This window comes from Odocoileus virginianus, chromosome 5 (assembly GCF_023699985.2).
Source record: "Odocoileus virginianus isolate 20LAN1187 ecotype Illinois chromosome 5, Ovbor_1.2, whole genome shotgun sequence".
NCBI classification, from domain to species: domain Eukaryota; kingdom Metazoa; phylum Chordata; class Mammalia; order Artiodactyla; family Cervidae; genus Odocoileus; species Odocoileus virginianus.
In genome coordinates this window covers 78,006,194-78,019,586 of record NC_069678.1, presented here as the reverse complement: position 1 = coordinate 78,019,586, position 13,393 = coordinate 78,006,194, and the positions used below count along the sequence as shown (strand labels likewise).

Sequence of the window (13,393 nt, the reverse complement as noted above, 5' to 3'; positions counted from 1 at the left end):
TCTAAATACTGCACTAGACTTGCCAAATATAATTTTATTTAATTCCCAAGACTGTCCTCTGAGGTACACTTTATATTACATAAATATATGTTTTGTGAATGAAAGAACTGGATCTGAGCTACGAAAAGTGACTTGATTCTCAAGGTCACAAAGACTTTGAGGTCAGTATGACACCAAATCCCATTTGCTATTCCATGCTGCCTCTTTCACATGAAGCAGGGGTAAGTGATTCTTTTCTAGTCCTCAGGCCCACACACTCCAGGAACACGGAAGCTCATAGCAGTTATTTTATTATGTATTTTAAAATGATTTTCTTCTTCATAAGGAGAACATTAGTATTCTACACATGAAGAAAATATCTGATTTTTCTTTATCTTTCTTTCTCTTTTTACGTCTCGGTGCCAGGGATAAACAGTATTCCAGGGGTCATTTTCTCTGAATACCAGCTGTGGGAGACAAGAAAACCTTGCTGACCACCACCAAAGCTGTCAGATTTACCCCAATAATCCAAACGTATTACTCAGAGACTTGCCAATAACCTTTTGACAAAAAGAATGAATTATTTATTAAATATTGGGTAAGAGTATTTCCTCAAAGCTGAAAGGAATCCTGTGGGTGAGTATTACTAACATCATGAGCCCCGGTTTCCTTAGGGCCCCCTTGCCTGTGCTGTCCGCTCTACCCTGTTTTTGGCATCTATGCTGGTATTTCTCTCATTGACTTGCCATTGTCCGTTTACTCACCTGTTTCCCCACTAGACTTCAAGCTTTCACCAACAGGAACTCCTTCATTTCTGTGTTCCTAGACTGGTACAGAGCCTAGCTACATGCTTCTGCTTAGTGAGTGTGTGAAGAATGAATAAATGAATGAGTGACTATAACCTTATTCAATATTCTCCCTTAAAAGGATTTGTTAAATGTACAATCAGGGATGATGTAACTTTAAAATCTCTATGAAACCTTTCATGCAAATTGCCAAATCAGCAAAAAATTCATCATTACAAGATGCTGGGATTGTTCATTCAGGAAATGTGATACCCAAACCCTGATGTATACTCAGATCTTTATTAGACAGGTATTCTAGTTCATTAATATGAGGTCAACTTTTAAGTAAACTGTTTCTCTAAACTCTGCCATTGGTCCTCAGATCTCGATTACCCGTGCAGAGTCTGTTTCTTTCACCCAAAATGGCTTCTCCTATGTCTGTCTGCCAGGAATACCCCTCTTTGGCCCACAGGACCAACTGGGAAGAAAGATGGACTGAGAGCATGGAGTGACCTGAGAACATGACCCCAGTACCGCCAGAATGATGTCTCACAGGTACCTCAAAATCCATGTCAACTGAAGTCATGAGTTTTACCGAAACTTGCTCCTCCCCTCAGTGACCTGTCTTTAGCTCAGGGTATGGCATCACTATTCTCTTGATTATCGGATTAGAAACCTAGGTGTCATTCTAGAATGCCCCCCACCATTTAGCTTTCTCTCTGGTATCCTATCATAAACAGATCTTAAAATGTCTGCTTCTCCATCCTACAGCTACTGTCTCAGTTAAAGACTACATAATTTCTCACGTTGATTACTGCAATAATCTCCTGCTTGAAGTCTCTGCCTCCAGTAATCTCCACAGTGAATTCAGAGGTATCTTTCTAAGATGCAAAACTGACCATGTCATTCTCCTGCCAAAATCCTCTGGAAGCATATTTTTCTCAGTAGAAAAGTTCATTTTCTTGAATTGCTGTCCTGAGTGGCTTCTGCTCTCATCAGTCCTCAATGATGCTCCAGCCATCTTGAACTGCTTTGACTTTCTCCAGTATTCCTGATAGTCTCAGGCTTCTGGAGTCTTAAACCAGCCTGGAACATTCTTTCACAGATCTTTCTCTGACTAACTTCTATTTACCTTCCAAGTCTTCGCCTGTCACTTTCTCTGGGAAATCTTCATAAGATAATTGATCCAGCTGGATGTTAGCTCCAAGAGAATGAGGCTATGTCTTCCTCAGTGCCTGGCATGGTGCTCTGTACATATTGTATTGCATATTTGTTGAATGAATGAAAAAAAAATGAGAATAATTGGAGGAAGGAAATTGATACTAAGTACTGATGGACAGGGAGGCCTGGTGTGCTGCAGTTCATGGAGTCGCAAAGAGTTGGACACGGCTGAGTGACTGAACTGAACTGAAATACTGATTATGTGATCAGGCACTGTCTAGGCTCTAACTCATTAAAGTCATTTAGTCCTCATGACAGCACTGATGTGTAAAACATCACAGTCCTCGTTTTTCAGATGGAGAAATGGAGACTTAGAGAAGTTGAGTAACTTACTTAAGGTCACAGAGCTGGCAAAGGAGGCATAGCAAGGACTGATCCCAAAATCTGTATCTTTCTATTATTCCATATGCCTAGCATGGAGCTTGTAGCATATGAGATAATTGAAAAACTATTGTTACGTGAATGAATAAATGAATATAGGGATATCATAGTTGCAAATAATATAATTCATTTCAGGATGAATACATATATCCAGGTAGACTGCAGCCATGAAATTAGAAAACGATTGCTTCTTGGAAGTTAAACAACGACAGATCTAGACAGTGTATTAAAAAGCAAAGACATGACTTTGTTGACAAAGATCTGTATAATCAAGGCTATGTATGGTCTTTCCAGTAGTCATGTATGGATGTGAGAGTTGGACCATAAAGAAGGCTGAGCGCCAAAGAATTGATGCTTTTGAACTATGGTTCTGGAGAAGACTCTTGAGAGTCCCTTGTACTGCAAGGAGATCAAACCAGGAAATCCTAAAGGAAATCAACCCTGAATATTCATTGTAAGGATTGATGCTGAAGCTCAAGCTGAAATACTTTGGCCACCTGACGTGAAGAGACAGCTCATTGGAAAAGACCCTGATGCTAGGAAAGATTGAAGGCAGAAGAAAAGGGTGACAGAGTATGAGAATCGTTGAACGGTATCACTGATTCAATGGACATGAACTTGAACAAAGTCTGGGAAATGGTGAGGGACAGGGACTGGAATGCTGCAGTCCATGGGGTCACAACTTGGCAACTGAACAACAATAACAACAACAACAACAACAACAATGCCTATCTTTGTCCAATGGGTCTAGGGATGATTTATCATCCTATCTTCTTACATTTTGCAATAAAGGCCATTGAGGAATTATTACTGTCCCTACTTGATAGTTGAGACAGACAGATGAGAAACCTGAGACACAGCTAAGACCCCACAGTTAGGTTAGTATGACCAATCAGGAACCTGCACACAGATCTGACAAGGAAACAGAGACTTTGGAGAGAACCAGGGCTATAGTCATTGGTAGGAAATGGGATTTGAGGCAGAGAAGTTCAGGTAGTGTGTGCTCTAGCACGGAGACAGGCAGGACTTAACTATAACAGTCAGATAAGAAGTTAAAGGTAGGGGCTTGGGAAAGGAGTGGGAGGAAGGCAAAGCTCACCTATGGCTCCAAAGACCTTTTCATTTCTCCCTCAGATGTGCGTGATTGAGTCCAAGCCCATTAGACTTCCCAAATCCATCAAGTCCAGCTGTCATCATTTCTCGCCTAGTCAATTTTAACAGACTTCTCACTGGTCTCAACCCTCACATCTTGCCACTGGCAGTCCAGACTCTGCACTGCAATCAGACTGATTCTTCCATTAGGAAATCTCTACCATGTTATTTCTCTATTTTGTTTCTTTATTATTTCTTCATTCATCTGGAGGATGAAATCAAAACTTCTTAGCATGGCATTCAAGTCTTCTAGGCTATCTCCTGTCACCCTCACATTTCTAAGGATATTGCGCATTCTCCCCATGTCCCACACCCAATAAATATTTTATCACACGCTGAATATGCTGGGGCTCTTGGTACCTCGGCAGACCTTTCTGATCCTGATGAAGTCTTAAGCATCCTTCAAGGCCAGCTCAAATACCATTCCCTCTGTGAAGGCTTTGTCCTCCTAACACTATGAGGACAGTTAAGTGCATCTGTATTTCTGCTTCTGGAGCACTCCTCACATGGCTCTGGAACACCAAAGTGTTGTCCTGTTTCTTTCTCCTGTCCCCCGCCTGTGCTATCCTTACGGGCAAGGACAGTGATGGTCGCTGTGATGTCGCTGACATGTAGCATCATACTTGGCACATGTTAATGCTCAAAACCAAGTGGTTCTCATAGTGTGCTTCCTAGTGGAGTGTTCAGTCGCTCAGTCACGTCCAACTCTTAGTGATCCCATTGACTGTGTAGTCTGCCAGTCTCCTCTGTCCATGGGATTCTCCAGGCAAGAATATTGGAGTGGACTGCCATTCCCTTCTCCAAAGGATCTTCCCGACCCAGGGATGGAACCTGGGTCTCCTGCATTGCAGGCAGATTCCATACCTTCCAATCTGCTTTTTCATTAGCTCCTTTCAACATAAGGTCTTAAGGCTGTGCTTGACAGTTTTCTCATCACAGGTTCTTTTAGGACATTGTTTTGCATTGATTTTTGACTAGACAGAAAAAAGTCCTCATCTTTCTCATCACCATCATCCCCTTTTCAACGACCTAGTAGTGTATGAAGGGTAACATGGAAGAAGACTGCTGCGCTCCACCAGGATGTCACTTCACAATAACATCTCTTGCCTCATCAGCATGTGTGTGTCCTCGTACAATTCAGTGGCGAGTATTAGACAAGAGCTCACTCTCAGGCCCTGGAGTGGGCATTCCTTCATTTAGCACTTTGTTACAGGTTATGATAAAGCATTCAGACAAACATCCAGTGGGAGGGATACACGGAAGGTACATGCTCTCTCAGACCCACACCTCTGACCAAATTTCCCCGTGTTCGCTGACCCATAAGTGTGCTCCCCAGACCATTAGAAACATCATGAGAACTTGTTAGAAATGCAGATTCCTAGGCTATTCCCCAGATCTGCTATTGCAAACACTGAGAGTGAGATCCAGTCCCCAGCTGATTCTGATACATAGTAAAGGTTGAGAACTGGCCACTAAGTAAAGGGTTAAAGGAATCAAAGAGGAATTCTGTGTGGGAAAATTCAGGAAAGGCTTCCCAGGGGAGGAAGCGTTTGGATTGAGCCTGATAGAAGTTAAGATTTAGATACAAAGAAAGAAAAGGAAGCCTCTTTTCTGAGAGAGAACATTGCAAGAAGGAAGTCAAGCAGCTAGAGAATTCCAGTGCAAGATCAGGCAACCTGTTGGGCCCTGTTGCCTGGAGTCTAGAAAGAGCAAAGAAAAGTTAAGTGAGATCAGCCTATTAACTAAGTGGTCTCTCCCACCGGCCCATACACCCTCCAGAGGAAGGAGGCAAGGACTGTGTTTGACTCAACTTTGTGTCTGAAAGCTGACTCAGAGCAAGGGCTTGGTGACTGTTTTAAGAATGACTGATTGAGGGCAGCTCATATGGAGAATATTAGAGAAATAGGTTTTCTGTGAGACCAGCCATATCAAGCTACTGTTCCTGAAAAGGAAAGAGCAGAGAAAATGGTTCCTCTGCAGCGAGAGCAGAAACTTTCCCTTCTGGCTCCATCTAGTGTCTTAATGGGCAGATTTCTAGTCTAGGACACCTCTAGCCAAGCAAACAGCCTCTGAACATTATGCTGTAGGCACCTAGGTGGGAGGGAGGCAGGGCAGCCAGAGCCTGGCTTTAAACTGAAAACAACTTTAGGTCTGAGCTTTCTTGATTTTTTTTTCATTTGGTTATTCCATTTAAATTTCCTGTGGTTTTGGTGTATGTGTATGTGAGAGAGAGAAAAAGAGGAGGAAGGAAAAAGAAATCTTTTGCATATGCCGAATTCCAAAGACTCTGCACCAGAATCTTTGAATTCCCTTATCAGGGTGCGTGTGATGCATTTTGGCCATGTTCTGTAACCTCCACCAGGGGGTATCCCAGACTCTAACAAAGCAGCATGCAAGCCTTGGACTTGGGAGGGGGTCATTTTTCTTTAAAAGTAGTCAATAAATTACTGTCAATGCCTTTGATAAGGATAAAAAGAATGTTGTTCTAAGGAAATAATGACAGATGCAAACATATGTACGGGTGTTCATTAAACTGTAGTAGTAAAAAATTGAAAATTACCTAAATATGGAATAAGAAGAAGTAATTAAATAAGCTATTCACATACATGCGATGGATTATGTGATTCTTAAAACACATTTTTGAAGAATATTTGAAATGTAGGAAATGGTCATAATATTTCACGGGGTAAAAAAAGACAAATGCAGTATGATACCCATTTTTATTAAAATTGCACAAAAACACACAAAAAAGTTGGCAAGAAGTACAGTGATATGGTGACTTGTGGAATTAGCAGCAATGTAAATTTAATTATTCTTTTATATATTTCTATAATGAGAATATTTATAGTTTAAACGTGGCATTAAATTAAGAATTGGACAGTAGCATGAAAAGAAGGAAACACAGAAAATGAAAAGTGAATTATTAGTCAAATGGGAACATTTAATCAAATAAAAAGAATACAGTTATAGTGACTTGGAAAAACATATTTTGCCAATATTATCTAGTACAACCCCAACCCCATTATTATTGATGACTAAGAGTTACATGTTTGGTGTTTCAACAAACTACTTCCTATTTTTAAAAGCATTAAATAAAATTAACACGTTAAGCAATGTACTTTTCATGAGCTAAATGCCATGTAGAAGACAATAGATATATAGGCAAGTTGAAAATTTTAACTGAGTCCAGGGTAGAAGATCATAAATCCTTGATATTGTCCATTCTGAATGAGCCTTCTATGAACAAAATTATTTGTGTAATAATAGCTATACTCCCCCATATATTTTCATACCAATCTCACAAAAATCCCACGATCAAATCCTGATTGACAGATATGTATACTATTCCTAAAACACTGTTTCTCAGAAGTGGCAGCTCAGGTAAGATTTCCTGGTATATCTTCTGCACCTAGCACTGAGCTAGACATTGTGCCTGTTCTCTCTCATGTTTATATCAACAAATCTTTGCAGAAATCTATATGTGCCATTAGCCTTGCTTTGCAGAGGAGACCACTGGGGCTCACAGAGGGGAAATGACTTCCCCAAAGTCATACAGGTAGCATGCAAGCAGCAGTGCCTGGTATCAAGCCGAGAGCTGTCCCCTTGCAAGCCCAAGCACTTCCCACCATATTTTTCATTTCCCAAAGGGGTCACCTCCAGGGGAGAATTAAAAGGATGGAGGAGGAGATGCAATGTCTGAAGCTCTCAGAAGGCACCACTGTGGTCTGACTCCTGCTCTGCACTCCAGTGACCTTGAGCTTGAAAGGGACAAAGGAGCAGACTCCCCTGATGCTCTGTGATGAGTCAAGAGGAAAGTCAGCTCTCAGGGAAACAGCTGGCCTTTCTCCAGCAGCCGGGCCTGAGAGATAAACAGATCAATGCAGACACTCGTCTCCACCTAATGAGCTAATGGCACAGCCAGGGTACTGCCTTATTGGATTGCTGGTCATGCTGAAAGGTTCCAGAGTTAAGCAGGCCTACTGTGGGGGTGGAGCACTCATTCCTCACCCCTCTAGTGAAGTCTGGCTTCTTTGTATGAATGCTAGGAGTGATTTGTTCCCTTTGTTTGTTTGTTCATTCTTTTGCTTGTGTTTTTCCTCACTCCCCTAGGAATGTGTTGAGATTTGATGAAATGATGTCAATGACCTTTCTGCTCTGTAGATAGAGTGCCACAGATGAAGGAAACACTGTCCTCCCAAGAGGCAGACTAGTATGTTGCGAAGAATCCCCACCTGGCATTAGCACAGCGGCATTCTGATTCCCACAGTGATTTGATGTGGTATTTGGGCACACTCCTGCCCCTCTCTGATGTCAATTTTCCACGTGAACCATGAAAGCACAGGAGTGAAAGTCGTTCAGTCGTGTCTGACTCTTTGCAACCCCATGGACTATACAGTGCATAGGATCCTCCAGGCCAGAATACTGAAGTTGGGTAGCCTTTCTCTTCTCCAGGGGATCTTCCCAACCCAGGGATTGAACCCAGGTTGCAGGTGGATTTTTTACCAGTTGAGCCACAAGAGAAGCCCAAGAATACTGGATTGGGTAGCCTATCTTTTTTCCAGCGGATCTTCCTGACCCAGGAATCGAACTGGGGTCTCCTGCATTGCAGGCAGATTCTTTACCAACTGAGCTACCAGGGAAGAAGCATAGGAGGGACTGGAGTAAAAGGTGTTTCTGTACCAGGTAGCATGTTAAGAACACAAGTAGCTCACCCAACACTGACAATTACATTAAGCTACTAGTATGTAATCCTGCTGGTCTCTATAAACCCAGACAATGGTTAACTTTAACTAATGATAATTCTAATAATAACTAAAAATGAATGTTTATGGAACATTTTCTTCTCACTCAGAGACAACCACCATCACTCATCACTAACATCAAACACTTGCTCTCTCTTCTTGAGCTGTCTCTCTCTGAATTCCTTTCTTGACTTTTCTCAGTACCCTCAGCTATATTTCCTCTGGTCTTTTGCAGTGGGCATGAAGCAGGCAGCCCCCTTCAGAGGCGATCAGAGCATCTCACTGAGCCAGGTCTCATGTAGTCTCTGCTCTTGCACTAGTCTATTAGCTCCGGCATTAGTTTATTACCAGTATATACAGGGTTCTGGGTATATAAATATGCCAAATGCTCATTACTTAATGGCACCTGACTGAGGCCCTTCTCAGGAGCCAGAGAATGCTCCCGGGGTTGGAGGCATAGGCAGGAATCTCCCCCAGAGCTCATTCCTGAATATTCAGATTCCTGAAGGGAGACTCATGGCTTGCTGCACGGCCACAAGAAGAGTAAGGAGCTGGACAGTCTCCAAACTAGAAGGGTGCCAGAGAGGCCACCATCCTCAACCCATGACTGGAGAATATAAATTGATATCACAGAGGCATTCTTTGAGTTTGTTAAAAACAGAACCTTTATATATGTCCTCCTCTGAGGAGTCTTCAGAGGGATTTTGGCCTAAAAGTATCTTAAGGGTTCAACAATCTCAGTGGTTTATAAATTTTTACAACTGCGGAATTCTCTGTATGTAAGAAATTACATTCAAAAGCCATAGAATCAAACAGATGCAGATATTGTTAAGGCTTCCTGGAGCACAGTTTAAAAAGCACCAATCTAGTCCAGGATTACTTTAGTCCTGCTGGTGGTGAAGCTTTGACCAAACAAGGGTCCCAGGTTATAGTCTGGTGCTCTTTCCCCATCTATGCACTCCCCATGAAGAAATATTTGCTTAGATTCTACTACATTAAATCTACTGAGGGAATCACAGCAAGACTGCACTGAAGTCCACACAGAGCTCATAGACCATTGATGGTCTGGTCAAAGATAGAAAAGCAGAACACTACAAATGGACTAGATTAGGGTTTCTAAACATTGACTTTAATGATACTTTGGACCAGACAGATCATTTTTCATCATCAAGTGTTGTCTTATGCACTGCAGGACGTTTAAAGTCGTCATGATTTCTACCCACTAGATGCCAGGAATAACCCCTACCAAATCCTGACAATCAAAAACGTCTCCAGACATTGCCAAATGTCCTCTGGAAGTAGCGGGCAAAATCGCTTCCATTAGGGAACTGTGGATTAGCTAATACAAGACAGCAGCATAAGGGATCTCATCAGGTTGCATAAAATTAAAGGCCAAATAAATGATGAAGACAGTGTTGTAAGAATTCTGAGAAGAAGGGGCTCCTCTGCACCTATGCTCTCAGGGTGGTGATACCAGCACAGTGCAGAGGAAGGAGGGGCAAGCTCTTGGCTTCAAGTGGGCTTGACCCTGATTGTCCTCCCACCCTCCGCTCCTGTAAAGATTTTCTGGCCTGGAAGCTTCATGGAGAGACTCCTCGGCCAAGACAAGACCACCTGCCTCCATTCCTTGCCGTGTCACCAATTCATAGTATGGCACTGGCCAAATGCTTCTCCCCTCTGGACATGGTGCCCTCAACCATAACAAGGATAGACAGCAAGGTCTGTAGTCTCACCAATAATCTTTTTTTCTTTTTAAACTGGTTTCATTCACTTTATTATTCTCTTTATAAAATTATGTGGTGGCTACAGCTGGAGCCTGGGTCCTTTGCATGGAGACTCTGGTATGGGTCTTCACAAGATGGTCAGTGAATTCCAGATATGGAGACTTGGTGAACACTGTCTCTTTTCAGAGGGGTGAGATAACTGTAGGTCTTGGAAATGGCATCAAAAGTGGCCTTGGCGAAGTTCCCAGGGTGGCGGTGCAGCCCCTGGCAGAAGTGTAGCAGTTGTCTATGCCAGCCATCAGCAGCAGCTTCTTGGGCACAGGGGCCAGAGGATGCCAGTGCCCCTGGGGGCAGGGATGAGAAGCACCAGCATGGAGCCACAGCGGCCAGTCACCTTGCAAGGAGTTGTATGGGACTTGCGGATCTTGTTCCCCGCAGTAGCCTCTTCGGGACGATGGACAGCTTGGCCAGGATGATGGCCCCACGGATGGCAGTGGCTACCTCCTTGGAGCACTTGACACCCAGACATACATGTCCGTTGTAATCCCAGATGGCAATAAATGCCTTGAACCTGGTCCGCTGGCCAGCACAGGTCTGCTTTTGCCTGGGCATAATCTTCAAAATCTCATCCTTAAGGGATGCTCCTGAGAAAAAGTCAATGATCTCAGACCCCTTGATAGGCAGACAGAAAGGGTAGATCACCTCCAGGGATTTGATCTTCATGTCCTTGGCCAGGTAGCCCAAGCTTGGTAACGGGGAGCCACTCCTTGTCCTCGGCCTTGCCTCCGCGAGCTCCGCAGCCTCTGCCCCGGCCCCGGCCGCGGCCGCGACCCCAGCCCTGAGCGCCACTACCGAGGCCTCGGCGGAAGCCACCGCGGCCTCCCATCCCAGGGCCCCCGGGGCCTCCGGGCCCTCCCGCAGCACCAGCGTTATCCCGTTTGGTGTTTTCACGAAGACGAAGGCACCAATAATCCTAAATTCCCTCCTAGATCATGGAAGCCATTTTCTAATTTTTGCTATAATCCTAGCAAGAGTAAAACCAAGTTCGGCTGATGACTACTTGATCTTAGGCTTTCTCAGCCATATCTGAAAAGCCACTTCCTTGGATAGGTAGGTTGGAAAGGAAAACACAAAGGGAGTTTATGCTCCTATCCATGCCTTGGAATAATAATAACAATGATTAATCTTCATTTGTGGGCTTCCCTTGTAGCTCAGTTGGTAAATAATCTGCCTGCAATCCAGGAGACCAAGGTTCGATTCCTGGGTTGGGAAGATCCCCTGGAGAAGGAAATGGCAACCCACTCCAGTATTCTTGCCTGGAGAATCCCATGGACAGAGGAGCCTGGAAGGTTACAGTCCATGGGCTCCCAAGAATTGGATGTGACTTAGTGACTAAACCACCACTACCAACCTTCATATGTGGCTTTGTAGTTTACAAAGCACCTTCACATATGCTATTCAGATACATGATCCTCAAAACAACCCTCTGAGGTGAGAATAATTACCACCATTTCACGATGAGTCAAGGTTCAGTATGGTTGAGGGTCTTTGCCTCAGGTCACTCCCAGACCTCCCCGACTTCAGGCTCCTTGCTTCAAACTCCAGCTGCCTGTGCGACACTGAGTGTGTTGGAAACTCTCTCTCTAAGTCTCCCAGAGATAGGACATAAAGGCCAAGTGACTAAGACACTCAGGCAGAACAGGGAGAGAAGCGACAGCATGCTGAGGATACCATGCTGCCCATGGTAGGGCTGACAGAGCTGGCTGAACAAGTGCCAAACCAAGTGCTTTGAAAGAGTAGAAAAAAAGAAAAAAAAAAATCTTCCCAGTGTTTGCCTGCCAAGCTCCTGCACAGGGACATGGGTACAGAGCTCTGCTTAAGGTTTAATTCTATTGATTACACATTCCATTTTCCAAAGTGCCGTTTGCCTGAAGGAGCAGGTGGTGTTTTCGGCATCCATTTAGCTGATGTATTAGCCATGTGGCTCAGTGCATCAGCAGGCTCGAGTCATCAATTCATGGTGAGATGACAGAGGGAATCACTCACTGCAGAATCCTAATGGGGAGAGGGGGAGGGGGGGGACAGAACACACAGAAAGGGACAAAAACCGTGGGATTGTGGCCCTGACTGGGGCAAGGGAAGCAGGAAATGAATGGCCCAACATAGGAACCTCAGTTGATAATAGCAAACACACTTAGCACCTGACTCTCTGTGGCAGGTCCCAGGCTGGACACTGGGGACACAAACAGGAGTCACAAGAATTCCCACCTCCAAGACCTCAATTTTATGGGGAAGATAGACATAAACTATTAACAACAATAACATCAGATATACATTACGATGGAAGGATGTGGTAGGTAGCAGAAGAGTATTTTAAAATTCCACAGTTACGGTTCAAGTCCCAGCTTCATTATTTACTAGCTTTGCAGTTGTAAAATTTGAGGCAAAGTTAGGCTGGAAGCTCATGGAGAGTAGGCACTGTATGTCTTATATATTTTTGAATGCCCACTGCCCCAGCCCAGAGTCTGGTATTGCCATCATAATCACCAAAGAATACTAATAGTATAATCATGAAAACAATAAAAGTAATCATAACAAAATAACATTTACTGAGCTCTTGCTACATTCCAGGTCCTGCCTAAGTGTTAGATATCTTTTCATCCTCACAACAAGCCCATGAACTAGGTACTATTATTATCTTTATTTTATAGATGAGCAGATGGAGCCTCAAGGAGGTTAAATAACTTTCTCATAGTCACACAGCTTGTAAGTGGTGGTGGAGTGAGTGAAGTCGCTCAGTCATGTCCAACTCTTTGCAACTCCATGGACTGCAAAGGATCCTTAGCCCTACCAGGATCCTCAGTCCATGGGATTCTCCAGGCAAGAATACTGGAGTGGGTTGCCATTTCCTTCTCCAGGGGATCTTCCCGACCCAGGGATCGAACCCAGGTCTCCTGCATTGTAGGCAGACGCGTGGAGCTAGGATTAAAATCCAGACCTGTCTGGCTCCATAGTCCTACAGCCATTCAACACTGCAAAGTTCAGTTATCCCAACTGTACTCAAGTTATTTAACTTTGCAGAGACCCCATTTCCTTATAAGTCAAGGGCTCTATTTTTTTTTTCTTCATAGGTTGTTGTAAGCATCAGATAAGACAATGTTCATACAGCGCTACTTAGTATGTTCTAAAAAGCTCAATAAATGATACTTACCACTATTCCCATTCTAAAGATAATTATGTTCAGAGAAGAACTCTGAGGGTCAGAGCCCACCTAATTTTTAAGAGAAACTTCTCCAGTGCCTGTGTGAATATCTTCTCTGATGCAATGAAGGTGCCTCCTCTGGCCCCTATCCTTGCTAAGTGTTCCAGTATGATTCTATTTAATTAGATCATTAATTTTTTAACTATT

The 13,393-nt window shown here is 43.5% G+C and overlaps 1 protein-coding gene and 1 pseudogene across 4 annotated transcripts in view; both read right to left on the bottom strand.

Moving 5' to 3' along the window:
* The window catches only part of AGBL4 (AGBL carboxypeptidase 4), a 1,425,416-nt gene that overhangs the window by 419,209 nt on the left and 992,814 nt on the right, over nt 1–13,393 (bottom strand). The gene's annotated exons all lie outside the window — the stretch shown is intronic.
* LOC110129189 (small ribosomal subunit protein uS5 pseudogene) overlaps nt 10,002–13,393 on the bottom strand; it is an 88,176-nt pseudogene continuing 84,784 nt past the window's right edge.